This window comes from Rhincodon typus, chromosome 6 (assembly GCF_021869965.1).
Source record: "Rhincodon typus isolate 14 chromosome 6, sRhiTyp1.1, whole genome shotgun sequence".
In the NCBI taxonomy this organism is placed as follows: Eukaryota; Metazoa; Chordata; class Chondrichthyes; order Orectolobiformes; family Rhincodontidae; genus Rhincodon; species Rhincodon typus.
The window spans coordinates 16,271,943-16,289,025 of record NC_063337.1 but is presented as its reverse complement, the minus strand read 5'-3'; the positions used below and the strand labels follow the sequence as shown (position 1 = coordinate 16,289,025).

General features: G+C 42.3%; 1 protein-coding gene across 1 annotated transcript in view; it reads left to right on the top strand.

The window, feature by feature from the left end:
* Positions 1–17,083, top strand: part of LOC125483322 (gamma-aminobutyric acid receptor subunit gamma-3) — a 548,041-nt gene that overhangs the window by 123,709 nt on the left and 407,249 nt on the right. The gene's annotated exons all lie outside the window — the stretch shown is intronic.

The following is a 17,083-nucleotide window of genomic DNA, read 5'->3' as shown; positions in this document are numbered from 1 at the left end:
TCTGTTTCTTTTGTGACTAATTGAGTGGTAAATATTGGCCAGAACACTTTCACCTTGCTCTTCATCAAAATAGCACCATGGGATCTTTTACATACACCTGAGAGAGCAGACAGGACTTCATTTTAACGCCTCATCTGAAAGATGTGTCGGCTTAGAGTGTTGTGCATAAATGCAGAAGTAGTAATCAAACCACATTTTTGTGACTCAGCCATGAGTGACACCAGTACACCGATTGCTGAGAGAGGAGCCAATGCAATTTTTTAAGCACCAACGTAATTTAGTAGTTGACATAACTGCAGGAATAGGACTCTTTGTGAAAAACTGCCTTTTAATTGATGGTCTTTTCATTTTCTCAAAACTTATACAGAATGACGATACAAGGGGCAATTTTGGAGGCTGTACTGCCAACACAGATTCTTGTGGCATACCATATATTAGAAAAAACTACTACATGGATTACTTTACACATCTGCCCCTGCTGTTGTCTGAGGCTCCCTGCCAGCGTTAGACAATTGCAGAATTTTCCCTCATATATCCACATTCTAATTAGGTTCTCTGATAATACCCTAATTCTGCTGGAGTTTATTATGAGACTGGTAATGGGTAGTGAATAGGAGAGTAAACAGTGGCAGAGTATTAACGAGGAGTTAGGGGATCAAAGAGATAACAGAGCAATGAAATAATACTTTGGTTCTATCTTCACAAAGGAGGTATGATATGAGATGTCAGTGTTGGACTGGTGTGAACAAATTCAGAAGGCACATGACACCAGGTTATAGTCCAACAGGTTTATTTGAAATCATAAACTTTCAAAATGCTGCTCCTTCATCAGGTGGAGCCATTTTGAATAAACGTGTTGGACTACAACCTTGTGTCGTGTGACTTCTGACTTTGCTCACAAAGAAGGACATAAGTAATATTGCAAAGATGTTAGAAAACACAGGGTCCAGTGAGTGGGAGGAAATAAGGAAATCAACGTGAGTAGGGAAGTGGTGTGTTGGGGAAATTGTTTCAGAGATAGTAGGAACTGCAGATGCTAGAGAATCTGAGATAACAAGGTGTAGAGCTGGATGAACACAGCAGGCCAGAGAAGCAGGAAGGCTGACGTTTCGGGCCTAGACCCTTCTTCAGAAAATGATGGGATTAAAAGCTGATAATTCTCCAAGGACTGATAATCTACATCTTAGCGTAGTTAAAGAAGTGACCCTAGAAACAGTGGATGCACTCAAGGTCATCTTTCAACATTCTATTAACTCAGGAACTGTTCTTGTGGTTTGGATGGTAGCTAATGTAACTCTGCAATTTAGTAAAGGAGGTGGAGAGAAAACAGGGATTATAGACTGGGTAGCTTGACGTCGGTGTTGGGGGAAAATGCCAGAGTCCATCATAAAAGATTTAATGGCAGAACACTTGGAAAACAATGACAGGATCTGACAGAGTCACCACATTTATGAAAGGGAAATCACACTTGACAAATCTGCTGGAAACTTTGGATGATGTATCTAGTACAGTTGATGAGGAGGCGCCAGTGGATATGATTTATTTGGACTTTCAGAAGGCTTTCAAGAGATTGCCATGTAAAATTAAAGCGCATGGACTTAGGATAATGTCCTGACTTGAATAGAGAACTGGTTGGCAGGCAGGAAACAATGAGTAGAAATTTTTTTTGAGTGGCAGGCAGTAAATAAAGGGTTACTGCAGGAATCAGTGCTTGAACCCCAGCTACTCACTATATATGTACAGCATATATATTAATGATTTAGAGGAGGGAAATAAATGTAATGTTTCCAAGTGTGTCAATGACACAAAGCTGGGTGAGAATTGGACCTGTGAGGAGGATGCAGATATGCTTCATTGTGACTTGGACAAGTTGAGTGAGTGGGCAATTGCATGGCACATGAAGTACAATGTGGATAAATGTGAGGTTATCCACTTTGATACTAAAAACAGGAAGGCAGATTATTATCTGAATGGTGATTAGATAGGGAAATGCAGAGGTACAATGAGAGCTGGGTGTCCTTGTATACCAGTCACTGAAATTAAACATGTGGGTGCAGCAGGCAGTGAAGAAAGCAAATGGTATATTGTTGACCTTCATAGCAAGAGGCTTCAAGTACAGGAGCAGGGATGTTTTGCCAGGCAGCATCAGAGGAGCAGGAAAGCTGACGTTTCGGGTCAGGACCCTTCTTCGGAAATTTCTGAAGAAAGGTCCCGACCCGAAACATCGGCTTTCCTGCTCCTCTGATGCTGCCTGGCCTGCTGTGTTCCTCCAGCTCCACACTTGTGTTATTGCAGACTCCAGCATCGGCAGTTCTTACTGTCTCTCAGCAGGGATGTCTTGCTGCACTTGTACGTGGCCTTGGTGAGACCGTACCGAGAGTATTGTGTGCAGCTTTGGCCTCTTTATCTGGGGGAGGATGTTCTGACTACGGATGGGGTGTGATAAAGATTTGCCAGACTGATTCTTAGCATGGCAGGACTGATCTATGAGGAGACACTAGATCAGTTAGGACAATATTCTCCGTAGGTTAGAAGAATGGAGGAGGTGGGCAATCTCATAGAAACCAATAACATTGTAACAGGACTAGACAGCGTAGACTAGACTGCCACAGAAAGTGTCGGAGAACAAATCATTGATTTTTTTCAAGAAGGAGTAGGATAGAGTTCTTATCAAATGGTGTGAGGAGAAAGTGAGAACAGGGTACTGAGTTGGATGATCATCCATGATCATATTGAATGGTGGAGTGGGTTCAAAGGGCTGAATGGCCTGGTGTTATTCTCTATGATCCTGAGTTAAAGGAAGTTGTTGTCTGTTAACCCAGTAAGGCTGGGAATAATTGATGGAGTTTCCGCAACACAACATTCAAGTACAGCAACAATAAGATAATGGGCAGGACTTTCTGGATGTCAGTTTCCTTTCCCACCATCTGAAAAGTCAGTGGAAAACTCATATTCATATTCATGGAGCAGTCATTTAATGTTCCATGGAGCATTTATTTTTGGAGGTGCGATCTCCCGGCCTCAGCTGCAAAAGAGCACTACGAGCAGAATTGAATGTTCTTCTCTGAAGTGAGATTGTTGGGTATCCCTTTGCCTTCCTGTTTCCATCCTGATTCAGTCTGTGATGGCCTTCCCAATTGGGCCTGTGAGTAATGCCCACTTGAGAGCCTCACCCACTGCCAGTGTTGTCCACCTAGCGGTGGCTGGTTGCCTGGCCATGCAAGGCATCCATAAGCAAATCCTTGCAAAATTGCTAGCAGGAACTTGGGAACAAGGATACCTTGCTGCGACTATACAGGGCACTGGGGAGATCACACCTGGAATATGGTGTGCAGTTTTTATCTTTGTATCTGAGGAAGCATTTTCTTGCGAAAGAGGGTATACAGCGAAGGTTTACCAAATTGATTCCTGGGATGGCAGGACTGTTGAAAGTGGTGAAAAATTGCAGCATGCTGCTGTGCAGAGGGACCTGGGTGTCCTTGTGCATGAATCACAAAAAAGTTGGTGTGCAGGTGCAGCAGGTAATTAAGAAGGCAAATGGAATATTGTCGTTCATTGCTAGAGGCATGGAGTTTAAAAACAGGGAGGTTATTCTGCAGCTATATAGGGTGCTGGTAAGGTCTCTGGAGTGCTGTGCATGGTTTTGGTCTCCTTACTTGATAGAGGATGTACTGGCACTGGAGGGGGTGCAGAGGATGTTCACTATTTCGATTCCGTAATTGAGAGGGTTGGCTTATGAGGAGAGATTGAGTAGACTGGGAGTATACTCATTGGAATTTAGAAGAATGAGAAGGGATCTTATAGAAACATATAACATGATCAAGGGAATAGATATGTCAGAAGGAGGTTATTTCCACTGACGGGTAAAACTAGAACAAGGGGGCATAGCCTCAAAATAAGTCGGAGCAGAGTTAGGACTGAGTTGAGGAGGAACTTCTTCACCCAAAGGTTGTGAATCTGTGGAATTCCCTGCCCAGTGAAGTAGTTGAGGCTATCACGTTGAATGTTTTTAAGGCAAAGATAGATTTTTGTACAGTAAAGGAATTAAGGGCTATGGTGAGCGGGCAGGTAAGTGGAGCTGAGTCCATGAAAAGATCAGCCTCGATCTTATTGAATGGTGGAGCAGGCTTGAGGGGTCAGATGGCCTCCTCCCGCTCCTATTTCTTTTGTTCTTATGTTCTTAATGACTGACATATGAGCATATATTGAGTCTGTTTGGACTGTATTCACTGGAGTTCAGAAGAATGAGGGGGATCACATAGAAACCTAGAAAATTCTAGCACAGGTAGACCTGGTGGTTGGGGAATCCAGAACCAGCATTCATAGTTTAAGGATAAGGGGGTAAATGTTTTAGGATTGAGATAAGGAAAAATTTCTTCACCCAGAGAATGGTGAGGCAATGGAATTCAGTGCCACAGAAAGTGTTGAGGCCAAAACCTTATGTATTTTCAAGAGGGGGGGATAGTTTTTGTAGCTAAAGAGATCAGGGACATGGGGGAGGGGAGAGAATTAGGTATTGAGTTTGATGATGAGCCATGATCATATTGATTAGCAGAGCAGGCTTGAAGGGCCGAATGGCCTACTCCTGTTCCTACTTTTTCCGTTTCTGTGAGTGGGTGGCAGTCGTGGGTTGGTTCCCTTGTTGCCAGGTACGCCATGGCTGATTGAGAGATCTCAGGAAGGGCAGCTTGACAAGGAGCAATCAGCACCTCCTCAATGCCTTCAGTCAAACAGCTGATCTCTGACTGACTGACAGATCTTGGTCCATGGAATGTCTGCGCCTCCTTGGCGGTTCCTGGACCTGGCGAAGACTCCTTGGCTGTCAAATGCCCAAGTGCCAGTTAACTTAATGAACTTGCCTAAAAGAGACTATATTTACAATAACAACAATCCTGGATTCAAGAAAAAATGTCCAATATCAATTTTAAGTGGTACCAGTTCAGAATTCAAACCTCCTTAACAAACATTGACCGTTAATGTATGAAGAAACCAAAGAGTTTAGAATTTTCATCATTTATACCATCTCTCCTGGGCTTTCCTCGATCTTTCCCTGATGTTATGGTGAGAATCTATAATGAATACTCAACCCCAAGAAATCTTAGGGAATAGGTAATAAATGGGGAAGAAAAAAACCTCAAAGAGCTGTGGATGCTGGAAATCAGAAACAAAACCCGAAATTGCTGGTAAAACTCAGCAGATCTGTGGAGAGTAAACCCTGCTTCTGAACACTGGACCTGAAACGTTAACTCTGTTTTCTTTCCATAGATGCTGGCAGACCTGCTGAGTTTTTCCAGCAATTTCTGTTTGCATTGTTGGTAATAAATGGTTGTTGGCTATTAGAGGGACACAAAGTGGAGGAGGTAGAAATTCCTCAGAACAGAGTATTTTCAGAACTTGGAAGATTGATCACAAGTTATTATTGAGTCAGAAGTGGAATTATTTAAAAGAGAAATGGACTTGTGCCTGAGAAGGAAAAATGGAAAAGGAATGTGCAAAGGACACAGATAACTTCACTCCAAGTAGCAAGTGGAGGAAAAGTTCCCCCCAACTGTATTTGCAGTTTGGGCCCTGAAATCAAAATCATTTCCAAGGTTATTTCAACAACATCTCTGCCAGTGGAGTTGGACACTGGTACAGAGCAGAGTAGGCAGAGGTAGATTCACGAGCTGAAATTCCACACAGACGACCCACCTAGTTCAAGACTGGTTTTGAGGGTATAGCCATTCTCCACCTTGCTGACGACCCTGTAAGCTCGGGGGAGTTTGACTCAAACGCAGGCAGCCTAAATCAGGTCTGGTCATCAGCTGTCTGGTTGCTGATATCCCCTGAATCAGTTTCGGTGGATTTGGAGCAGGTGGAAAAATAATGGAGGAGGATGACTGACTTAAATTGAATTACCACCCGGCTGACCTCAGACAACACAAGATCATGCCATTGGTACTTTCTGTTTGCCAATTCTTGCAGCTGTTTGGCTGCGTTTTGTCCAGGGCCCTCCAAGCCTTATTATTACAGATGAAATGTTCACAGCTGGGACCCAGTCCATTGGCTTCCAAGGCTGTTGATCCTCAGATATCTGGCTGTATGCAACACCATCTTATTATTGGAGCACACTCATTAGCTGAATGTTGGCCGCTCCTGTTCTCGTAATTGTTACACAAAATCCTTTCAGTACATTTGGATCGCAAGCATTCCCCCTTTCTATGCATTTGGGAACTTGGCACCCTCATGTAGACTTGACACAAAATTCAGGCACCCATCATATCACAGCACATGGAATATTGCTTTTCTTTCTACTGAGTACATTCCCACACAGAGAAAAATCCAAACAAGAGGCTTCTTCGCAATTTTCCCATATGTCCAATGAATGTGTGTCACACAGATGCAGACCATTGTCAGTGCAATGATTATTATACATAATCATCATTGAGATCCTCATTTTGAAAATATCAGTACCATTTAAAAGATGTCTATTGTGAAATTTAATTATATCATATTAGTAAGTTATACACAGTCCACAGGATATTACCCTAGTGCCTCAGCGCCAGTATTTATGTATGGCAAATCTAAGCAAATAGTCAGTGTCAGTTTGCGAATGGCATAGTTGTTTTAGAAAGCACAGATGTCAGCGTTCCTGGAGTGGGATTTACAAGGAAGTGCGGGAATCTGTTCCATTTCTGATTGCAGGGGAGGGAAAGAAGTCTGACCCCCACCACCTTCCCCTTGCCTTCCCGCCCTCATTATCACTGTGGGCATGTTGGGTGTTACTACGATAACCTGGAAGCCCTGCCTATTGCAGCTGAAGCACTGGAGCCTCTGAGAGTTTTATTGTGGACTCAGTAAAGATGCCAATTAGTTCAGTTTAGGAAAGATGTTATTTTGTTCACTTAGGACTAGAGGATTGAAAACTTGCCATCTCTCAGAGTCCCCAGTTGGAATGGCATGGAGCCACCATGATTGGATTGCCAGTCTTTGGCTGAACACTTCCATTGCCTGCATCAGCTATTTTAAAAAGATTGACCAAGAGTCAATATTCCCAACAGCAATATTTCCTGCGAATATACCATGTAATCTAGCTGATTTTACGTTATTTCCCTGAAACCTTTGCTTGCTTTAGCTGCGTCAAAATTGTGCAGCTTAAGTACATGAAACCTTTTCTATAAGTGATCCTCACAGTTTAAGAATGTCCTGTGAAAATGCCAATGAGTCCAACCTTAGAGGAACAATTTTACAATCCTTGCTGGCACAGCAGACAAACGGTTCTAACTCTGTCACTGTAGCATCAGAGAATCTGGCAGAGCTAATCTCAGAGGAGGTCATTTCTACTTTATCCAACAGTTTATGGTAGACGATAGTTGAAGCAGCTGCCTGTAAAACACGTCTGATCGGATTGAAACCAATGGAAATGGAAATTGGCACAGCTGTAAAATGGACTTCGAACTTGCTACCACCCGTTTTACATTATCGTACAGTCAAACATACCCCAGAGACTATGTTTTATTATAAAAGGCCTAGCAGTTGGGAACTACCAGGGGAGGCTGGCTGTTTCTGATGCTTACAGTGTAGCATTTACTTTTAGCAGCTTTTCATTACAGATCCATTCACTTACAAATAAGGTTATTCCTTTGTAAACCTCAAGTGTTCTCCACTTCAATTCCATATAAAAGTTTCGAATAACTTTAAGAATGGCAAATCCTGCCACAAGCATTTTCTACTGTATCCACGCCCATGCATTCTTAGTTTTGTTAGCCAGCAAATGTATTGCATTGTAAACAGAGCTCTCAAAGGCACTGCTGTTTCACTTAAAACCTTTTGGACTGATATCATCATTACCTAAACCAGGAAAAGTGTGAGCCAAAAAAATACCCTACTCTCTAATATAGATAACACAGTGTGGAGCTGGAGATGCACAGCAGGCCAGGCAGCATCAGAGGAGCAAGAAAGTTGACGTTTCGGGTCAGGACCCTTCTTCTTTTTCTCTACTCTCTAAGACACAGGTGCAGATTCTGATGAAGATATGCTTTGTGGCAAATACCACTTGTCATTGCACTCTCTTCCATTTACTAGCCTGGAAAATTATCTTGAGAAGCAATCTACCAGATGACAATGTCACTTAATCCAGCTGGTACCTGGTGCAATTGAAAAATGCAGTACCTAAAGGTATAAGCAAAAACTTGAGTAAAATCAAGTTGCAACAAGATGATTGCTGGAAATGAGAAGCACTGAAATTGAACTGGACTTATGGATTGCCACTGTACTGTCTGAAATCTTATTTTTTAAATTAGTTTTAGAACTGGGAATGGTCAGCTGCTCATTACAATTTCAGATTTCCCCAGAAGATGCCTTTGTCTTTTAGAAGATGCTTAATAAAGGTACATGGAGTCGTTTTCCATTTGGAGAGGAGACCAAAGCTGGGTCCTTCAACTATAAGGCCACCAAAAAAAACTGCATAGGGATTTCAGGAGTTTTTTTTAGCCAGATAGTACTTAGAATGTGCTAATCCCTTCTGAAAAGATGAGTTCAGGCAAATTGCACAAATGCATTTAAAGGAAGAAAGGAATTAAAGCATCTGCTGAAAGAGGTGTCAGAGATGGCTTGTGTGGACCATAAGCACTAGTATGGACTAATTGGGCTGAATGGCCTGTTTCTTTGCTGTACACTCCATATTTCTGTGGAAATTGGAGTATTATACTTTCCTTTTGCAAATCAACTTCTCTTTTACATGTTTTTGTGAATATTTGTGCTCATGCACTTGAAGTAACCTATTTTTAGCTGTGGATCAGTGGGTAGCACACTTGCCTCTAGATTGGAGATCATAGCTTTGAGTATAAATGAGTATAAATAAAGGGTTCTGAAATGTAGAGCCACACAGGGAATTAGACCAAAACTGCCTAGCTACTTCACTTAGAACTTTGACAACAGTCTGTCTAAATATGTTCACATGCTTTCACACTAAGTTGGATGCAGCACAATTGAAGAGGTCAGTGCGTTAGTGCTCAACCACTGGTCCAACTCTGTGCCAAGGATGTTATAAAAACAGAATCCTAGATTTAAACTCCTCTTTGATTAATCTTATTGAGATATCATAAGAAAATCACCAAAGTAGAAAACAGTAAAACAGAACACAAGGTGAATTAGAAAGTAATTATGTTGATTGAAAACAGCAGGCCAGGCAGCATCAGAGGAGCAGGAAAGCTGACGTTTCAGAATTTCTGAAGAAGCATTCTGAAGTCCCGCAACGTTAGCTGTCCTGCTCCTCTGATGCTGCCTGGCCTGCTGTGTTCCTCCAGCTCCACACTGTGTTATCTCTGACTCCAGCATCGGCAGTTCTTACTATCTCGTTAATGTAAAAGTTGGGTTTTGAATATTAAAGGAAGGAAACATTGGCACACAGACATCATCTGTTAAAAGGCAAGTTTTGTTTCCCCTGGATAATCTTTCTGGGGTTCCTGGAGGGTTATAATTGCCTCCCAATTTGTGACAATAGTCTTCAGGTTTCAGATAATAATGCTCTTGATAGAGAGACAAGTAAAGAAATTAAACATTGTTGGAAAAAGACATAAAATTAAAGCTTTTCATCTGGTACTCATCAGTACTAGGACACCAGAAACCAGACTTGGGAAAGGAAGACCAATTTATTTTTTCTTTCTGTTTTTGCTTAGCACCCATGTGTGAGTGTGTAAGTGTAACAATCAGTAAAGACAAAAAGTGAAACATAATTTTATTACACATTTCCACCACCAGAAAAAAAACACCCAAGCAGTCAGTAACAAGCAAAGCTCGAAACAAACAGTGCTTATGTGAAAACAAAAGTGAAGGGGTTGGGTAGGGATGAAATGAAAATAGAATTGGAAGGGGACATAAAGCAGTCCACTCCCCGCGATGCCCATCTCTCCCTAAAGGCCTCGAGAGTGTTGGTAGACACCGTGTGCTCCTTCTCCAGGGACACACAGGCCCAAACGTAGCCGCAGAAGAGGGACAGGCAGTCGGCCATAATGATTCCCCTCCATGGCCCACTGCCTGGATCTGTTCATGGCCAGCTTGGTCAGGCCCACAAGGAGACCCAATTTTTACAGCATGAAAGAGGGTGGTACCAATTGATTGGGCCATTGTTGGCATGGAGACGCAGCAGGACCAATTATCCATCAGTTTTATTTCTCAGGCTTGGCAGATACGCTCTGATTGGTTGGGGGTTACCATGGGGAACGCAGCATCGATTGGCCGTCCTGACGAACACTTTTCCCATGACAAAGGGGCAGTTCATGTACAGATTCATATTGTCTACAAAGAAAACCCTGTGAGAAAAAATGTACAAAAACGCATCACACTACAGGTCCAATATATAATGTTAAATTGATTTCTTGTATAATTCTTAGCGCAGTCTGGATTATTTAATGTGTGTTGTCCATTATCTGCCAAAGATGTGCCAATCAGCACCCTCTTCTCAGCTATATAAATTAGTGTTCTTTTTCCAAGCCAAGTTTCTTGTGTTCCAATCCCGACGTGCGCAAGATAAAAAAAAATTACTACACGTTTCCTTTTAGCAATGATTAACCGAGTCACGTTTTGCTGAGGCTAAAAGATGTCTTTGATCCAAAAAGAAAATAAAAGCACTTCATGAACACAGTTGATAATTAATTGGCCATCCTCCTTTATTGATGGCACATAACAGAATCCCAAACTGATTCTAGCAAAGAAGGAGAGGATTATGTCGATTTTGTCTCATTGTAAAACCAATTCAGCTAGTACCACTCCACTGCCTTTACTCGTAATGCTACAGTTACTTTCCGTTTAGGTGCTTATCCATTTCCCTTTCGAAACCATGACTGATTCTGCCTCCGTCACATTCTCAGATAGAACATAAATTGAGTGGACAACCTGTATCTCAGACTTGGACTCTTCCCAATTGGCGTCAGATCTCCAGAACACTAGGCAGGATTGTTTGAGCTGGATAAACACCTGCTTACCAATAATTGATACTGCATTAGTGAGTTGTGTGGTTTTATAGAAACCTCGAAAACTAGCCTGTAAGAATTTGCAATTAGCCTGTTTGATTGAAGGGATAGAAAAGGGAATAGTTGTATAAGAGGGAAATGTACATTTTCCATCAGGTAAATGTAAACTCTCCTTACAAGGATTTCCTTCAGTTTTGGGACTCAAGGCATAGTGATAGCTAGACTCCTGGCTGTACCAAAGCAAGTGTAAATGACAGTAGAGTAAGCGACTACAGCTAGAGGAGATAATTTGGCCACCTGAAAATTGGAGTTGTTCAACAACAGGACATTTGTTGCACACATTTAACTAAGGATCAGATAATGTAGAAGCTTTATAGGGCAATTCAGGTTGGCAGTGCCACAGGGTGGCTCCTATCCTATGACCCCAGCAACCCTTGACCCAATCAAACCTAGGTTGACCCAAAATACCCATGGCCTGAACGACACTGACCTGAAACCTGGAAATATTCAAAATCTTGTACAGTTCAGTATCCAGGGTGCCAGATTTGATGTGCTGTACCTTGAATATGAGAAAATAGCTGGCATCGAGACCACTCAGAACAAACTAATGGAGGAACAGATGGATTTTCTCATGGATAAAAGAAAAGTTGTGCATATTGCTGCAGGAAGATGAAAGTTTCACAATCAATGGATCTCCATTAGCAAAGATGAAGGAGGAAAATAATTTGGATGCAATTATCTGTCAAGTCAATGTGAGGCTGCGATCAACAAGGCTAATCAAGTACTTGAATGTGTCTCAAGGGCATTTAATTATGAGTAAAAACAAGCCATTTCAAACCTGCATAATTCACTGGTAAAACCATATTAGGAATATCTGTTATTATGTGGGCCAGCTCACCTTTGAAAACAAATTAATGCACTGGAGATGGTTTAGAAATACTGACTTCAATCATTTCGAGGCTTGATTACAAGTGATTGGGACGATGATTTCCTGTGTGTTCTGCATGTAGCCAACTCTTAATTGGTTTATTGATAGAAGAAACAGAAAGGAGCTGGTTGCAGTTTGGTTACATACAGTGCACAGAGGGCAATCTCTCCCTATGTGACAGTTTCATAGCATTGATTTTTATTTCCACATGCTGCAAAAGCAGTAGTGAAAGGACAGGACAGGTTTTGTCAGTGACTTGATCATGGTACATTTGCAGCATGATCAGAGAACAAAACAAACGAAATACCAAACTGGAAAGCCTCATCCAATATTGCAGATTTTTTGCTTCAAGCTATATATAGTCAATATATGTCTTAAGTAACTTGTAATTATATTTTATTTCTTCATTCGCGGATGGAAGCATCACTGTCAAGGCCAGTATTTAATACCCATCTCTTATTGTTTAGCGTCAACCACATTATTGGTAGGTCTGTGTCACATGCAGGCCAGACCTGTTAAGGATGGCAGTTTCCTTCCCAAAAGGACATGAATGAACCAAGTGTTTTTCCTGACAATCCATAATGGATTCATGGTCATCATCAGACTCTTAATTCCAGATATTTTATTGAATATCAGTATCCAAATGTATCAAGGTCTGGACGATATCCAGGCTTTGGCTGACAAGTGGCAACTAACATTCACGCCGCACAAATGTCAGGCTAATGTCATCAACAACAAGAGACAATCTAACCACTGCCCTTGACATTCAATGGGGTTACCATCACTGAATCCCCAACTCTCAACATTCTGGGAGTTATCATTGACCAGAAACTCAACTGGACTCACCACATAAATGCAGTGGCTACAAGAGCAGGTCAGAGGCTAGGAATACTGCAGCAAATAATTCACCTCCTGACTCCCCAAAGTCTGTCCACCATCTACAAGGCACAAGTCAGGAATGTGAAGAAATACTCCGCACTTGCCTGGATGAGTGCAGTCCCAAAAACACTCAAGAAGCTTGAGAATATCAAGGACAAAGCAGCCTGCTTGATTGCAACTCCATCCACAAGCATCCACTCCCTGCAGCTACTCTCAGTAGCAGCAGTATGTTCTATCGACAAGATGCACTGCAGAAATTCACCAAAGATCCTCAGATAGCACCTTCCAAACCCATGAACACCCCCGTCTAGAAGGACAAGGGCAACAGACATATTGGAACGCCACCACCTCCAAGTTCCCCTCCAAGCCACTCACCATCCTGACTTGGAAATATATCACTGTTCCTTCACTGTTGTTGGGTCAAAAATCCTGGATTGCAGCAATTCAAGAAGGCAGCCCACCACAACCTTCTGAAGGGCAACTAAGGACAGACAATAAATGCTGGCCAGCCAGCGATACCCACATTCCACAACATGAGTTTTTAAAAAATTCAAATTCCACCATCTGCTGTGGCAGGATATGAACCAAGGCCCTTGTAACATTTTTTGGGTCTCTGGATTCATAGTCCAGTAATAATACCACTCAGCCATTACCTCCCTGAGTGTATACAGCACTTTTAACATAGTAAAACACTCCAAGTCATTTCACATGAGCATTGTTAAACGAAATTTAACACATTTTCTCATCAGCCTGTTCAGAGATGTCATCACAAAGCTCTGGAGAAGGTGGAACTTGAGCTCAGGCCTCCTGGCTCAGTGTTAGAGATGTACTACCGCATGACAAGGACTGTTATAATAGATTTATAATATTCAAAATGTTTGGATAAATCAAATAGAAACAGTAGTGTTTAATATCGTTGAATATTCACATAGGAGTTGGAAACTTATTAGATGTGTTTAGTAAATGAACACAAAGGAAGAGACACCAATGATCTTGCATCAAATCCAATGGTTAGTATGAAATCACAATCAAATGCAACATGGGTGAGAATCTACCACTAACTGTGAAAAATTAAAAAGCATCAGCACTGCACAGATCCACATATGTAAGCATTTGCTTCATTCCCTCTGACACAGCAACTGAACTATGCTTTAAACCATCATTATTCTAGTCTGTCTTTTGTATTGTGAGCACCACTGCAGCCCATTGTTTGAGCTTTTCAATTTATTTAATTAAAGTTCAATTGTCCACTTGAACTTCCCCATATTATCTCCCTCAAGGGGCACTTTCAAGTATAACAGCCAATCTGAGAGAAAGACAGAGAGAGTGGAGGGGGGATGGTGTGGTGAAAAGAGAGAGAGATATAGTGAAGGGGCGAGAGAGAGAGAAAGTGAGAAGAATGAGACAAAAAAGGAAAGAGGAAACAAAACAGACTTTTATAACCTGCGTATGTTCTGAAGTCGTTTGCAATCAATGAAACGTTGTTAGGATAAAGGCAATGTATTAGATAATTAGCAGACAGGACCATCCCACTAACTGTAATGTTTAATGGCAAAATCGGTTTTCTTTAGATGATGTTTGAAGAATAAACATCAGCCAGTTGAAAATGTTGAAGGAGAATACAATTCCCATGCAGCATTCTGAAGAGTATTGTAGCATCACTCATTGCTATTGGAAGATTGCTAAAACTATTTATAGATGAGAAATCTGGCAAGGCCTGTCTCCACATTGGGAGCATCTCACTCCATCATTTATGCTTTTGACAAGGGTTGAGATGAATTTCTCGTTAGGCAGTGGTGATTTGCTAAACAAGGAGTTTCATTGCTCGTTTTCTTATTATTTTTCGTGTCTTATGAGCAGCTCAACTCACCTCATCAGTACGCAGCTTCCCATCTTAACAAACCACCCCCCCGCCGCAAGCAAACGAGACTTCCAGAAATCGTGACATGGAAATTAGAGCTGGACCTGGTGACTTCAGCTCACCACTTATTCCGACTGACTTTTGTGTTGGATACTGGGCTCCCAACATCTCAGAACCCACTACTTGGGCACAGGCCATATGCAACCGATGTCCACAGACATTGGCTTCTGAAATGTGCCAGCTTTTTAAGAACGTTCTCCGGTCTACTTAGACTAAGCTTCAGCACTTCAATGCTGCACCTTGGGCTGCACCAGTAACTATCATTGCTGCGCTATAATGTTATGGACCAGACCTAATGCCCTCAAAACATATAAAGGAGCTAGCCTGGACCTTAACTTTTGTCTTATTTAAAGGCAAGTGTAAGATACTATGTTCCAAATGTAATTTGATTGGTCACACTACTTGACTTTAAGCAAAACACACTTTATTCTTACACCACAGTTCAAATATAAACCAGAAAAGAAGAATTGGCATAACTTTAACTCTATTGAAATACTTAACAAAATTACATATTATTTAACTAGTACTCATCAACTGTTCCTATATAGCTGCATCCCATAAACACATCCTTGACAAAGATAAGTTCAGCAGAACAGAATCCCCTCAATTGGTATCTCCTTCAGTTCACGAGAATGAACACTGACAGAATGATCTTGCAGCAGAGATTTAACTCAAGCTTGTTGCAGCAGCAAAGAGAGAGAGCTGTATCTAGTAGCTTCAACTCCAAAACACCAACTTCAGTAACTGAAAGCAGAACTAAAACCTTGGGTCCATGTGAGCCTGACCCTACCTACAGATGCTTATTTTGTCCTATTTAAAATAAACCTGAAGCTATTTAGCCTGCTTTTCATCGATCAGACAACTCAGCACCAGGTTTACAACACCTCTCTTCAAGAGAAACAGAACAGAATAAATCCCTCTTAAAGGCACATCATAGCAAAGACACTTCGTGCTCAGGCACAAGCACCCAGCTCATGAACAGGGCTAGGCTGCATTTGTGATTTGTTCTCTTGCTGTCATTGTGCTCACTCACTCCTAACCTATCCGGATGTGTACAGTATTCCTGCCTTGCATTTGCCTTTTTGCATTCCCCCGATCCCCTCCCAATCGGAGCTGCCAAGCTCATAATCCTTTTGTCATGCTTTTAGCAGACACAAAGCTTGTCAGCAATCCTCAGTCAAGTCAAAGGGTTTAGCCTTCGGTCTGGGGTCCCAACACAGTAAGTCAAGGACAACCTCCACTGCCAGACCAGGGGCTTGTGCATGTTCAGTCAGCCACTCAAGGCAGTTAGAATCAGCACATTGTCTGCATAACGGGTGAGCAGCTGAACGTTGGGGGCAGCCCATCACTGGGCTTGACTCTTTTTGCCCTGTTGGGAGCTATTTCTCTCCTGGGTTGAGAGAGATGAATGTGGGTGGCAAAGCTGGTACTTTCCAAGTGGGCAGGTATCCCGAGTGAGTAGGTAGGCAGGGTAGATAGAATGCAGGGTTAGTGGTGTCAAGGATTGGGGTGCATGACAGTCAGTGTCCAAAGATGTTGCAAGCAACAGTGAGAGTGGAACATATAGAGAAATAGAAACAGGAATGAGCTATCCAGCCCCTCGAGCCTGTCCTGCCATTCAATGAGATCATGGCAGATCTGTGGCCTAACTCCATGTACCTGCTTTTGGAGGTTTGGTAGAGCATGAGCCTTGTTGGGACATGGATACACTCGCTGAGACTGAATGAGTATGAAGAATCAGAGAGAGGATGGTAGCATTTACACTGGTCACTGGTGGAAAAAAACATTGACATTCTTCTTATGCTGCTGGGCAATCTTGCAAATAGCTAAGACTGCTTTAAACCAGGTGGCAACCTTGGACCAGCCTGACATAGTATGATGTTGTGGCCTCCTCCAGTGGTCCTGGGAGAGGGGGCGGCACAGTGGCTCAGTGGCTAGCACTGCTGCTTCACAGCACCAGGTACCAGGGTTCAATTCCAGCCTTGGACAACTGTCTGGAGTTTGCACATCTTCCCCATGTCTGTGTGGGGCTTCTTCCGGGTGTTCCGGTTTCCTCCCACTGTCCAAAGGTGTGCAGGTTAGGCAGATTGGCCATGGAAAGTGCAAGGTTACAGGGAGAGGGTAGAGGGGTGAGACTGGGTGGGATGCTGTTTGGAGAGATGGTATTGACTTCTTAGGCCAACTGATCTGTTTCCACACTGTAGGGATTCTATGGATTGAAGAAGTCCCATACCTGCAAACTATATAAATGATTTGGAGTTGGGGGCCATATGTTATTTGCTGATAACATAAAGCTCAGTAGGAATTGGTATTGTGAGGAAGATATAGAGCAGGCTTAGTGATTGGGCAAGAGCATGACAGACAGACAATAATGTGGAAAATTGTGAGATTCCCCACTTTGGT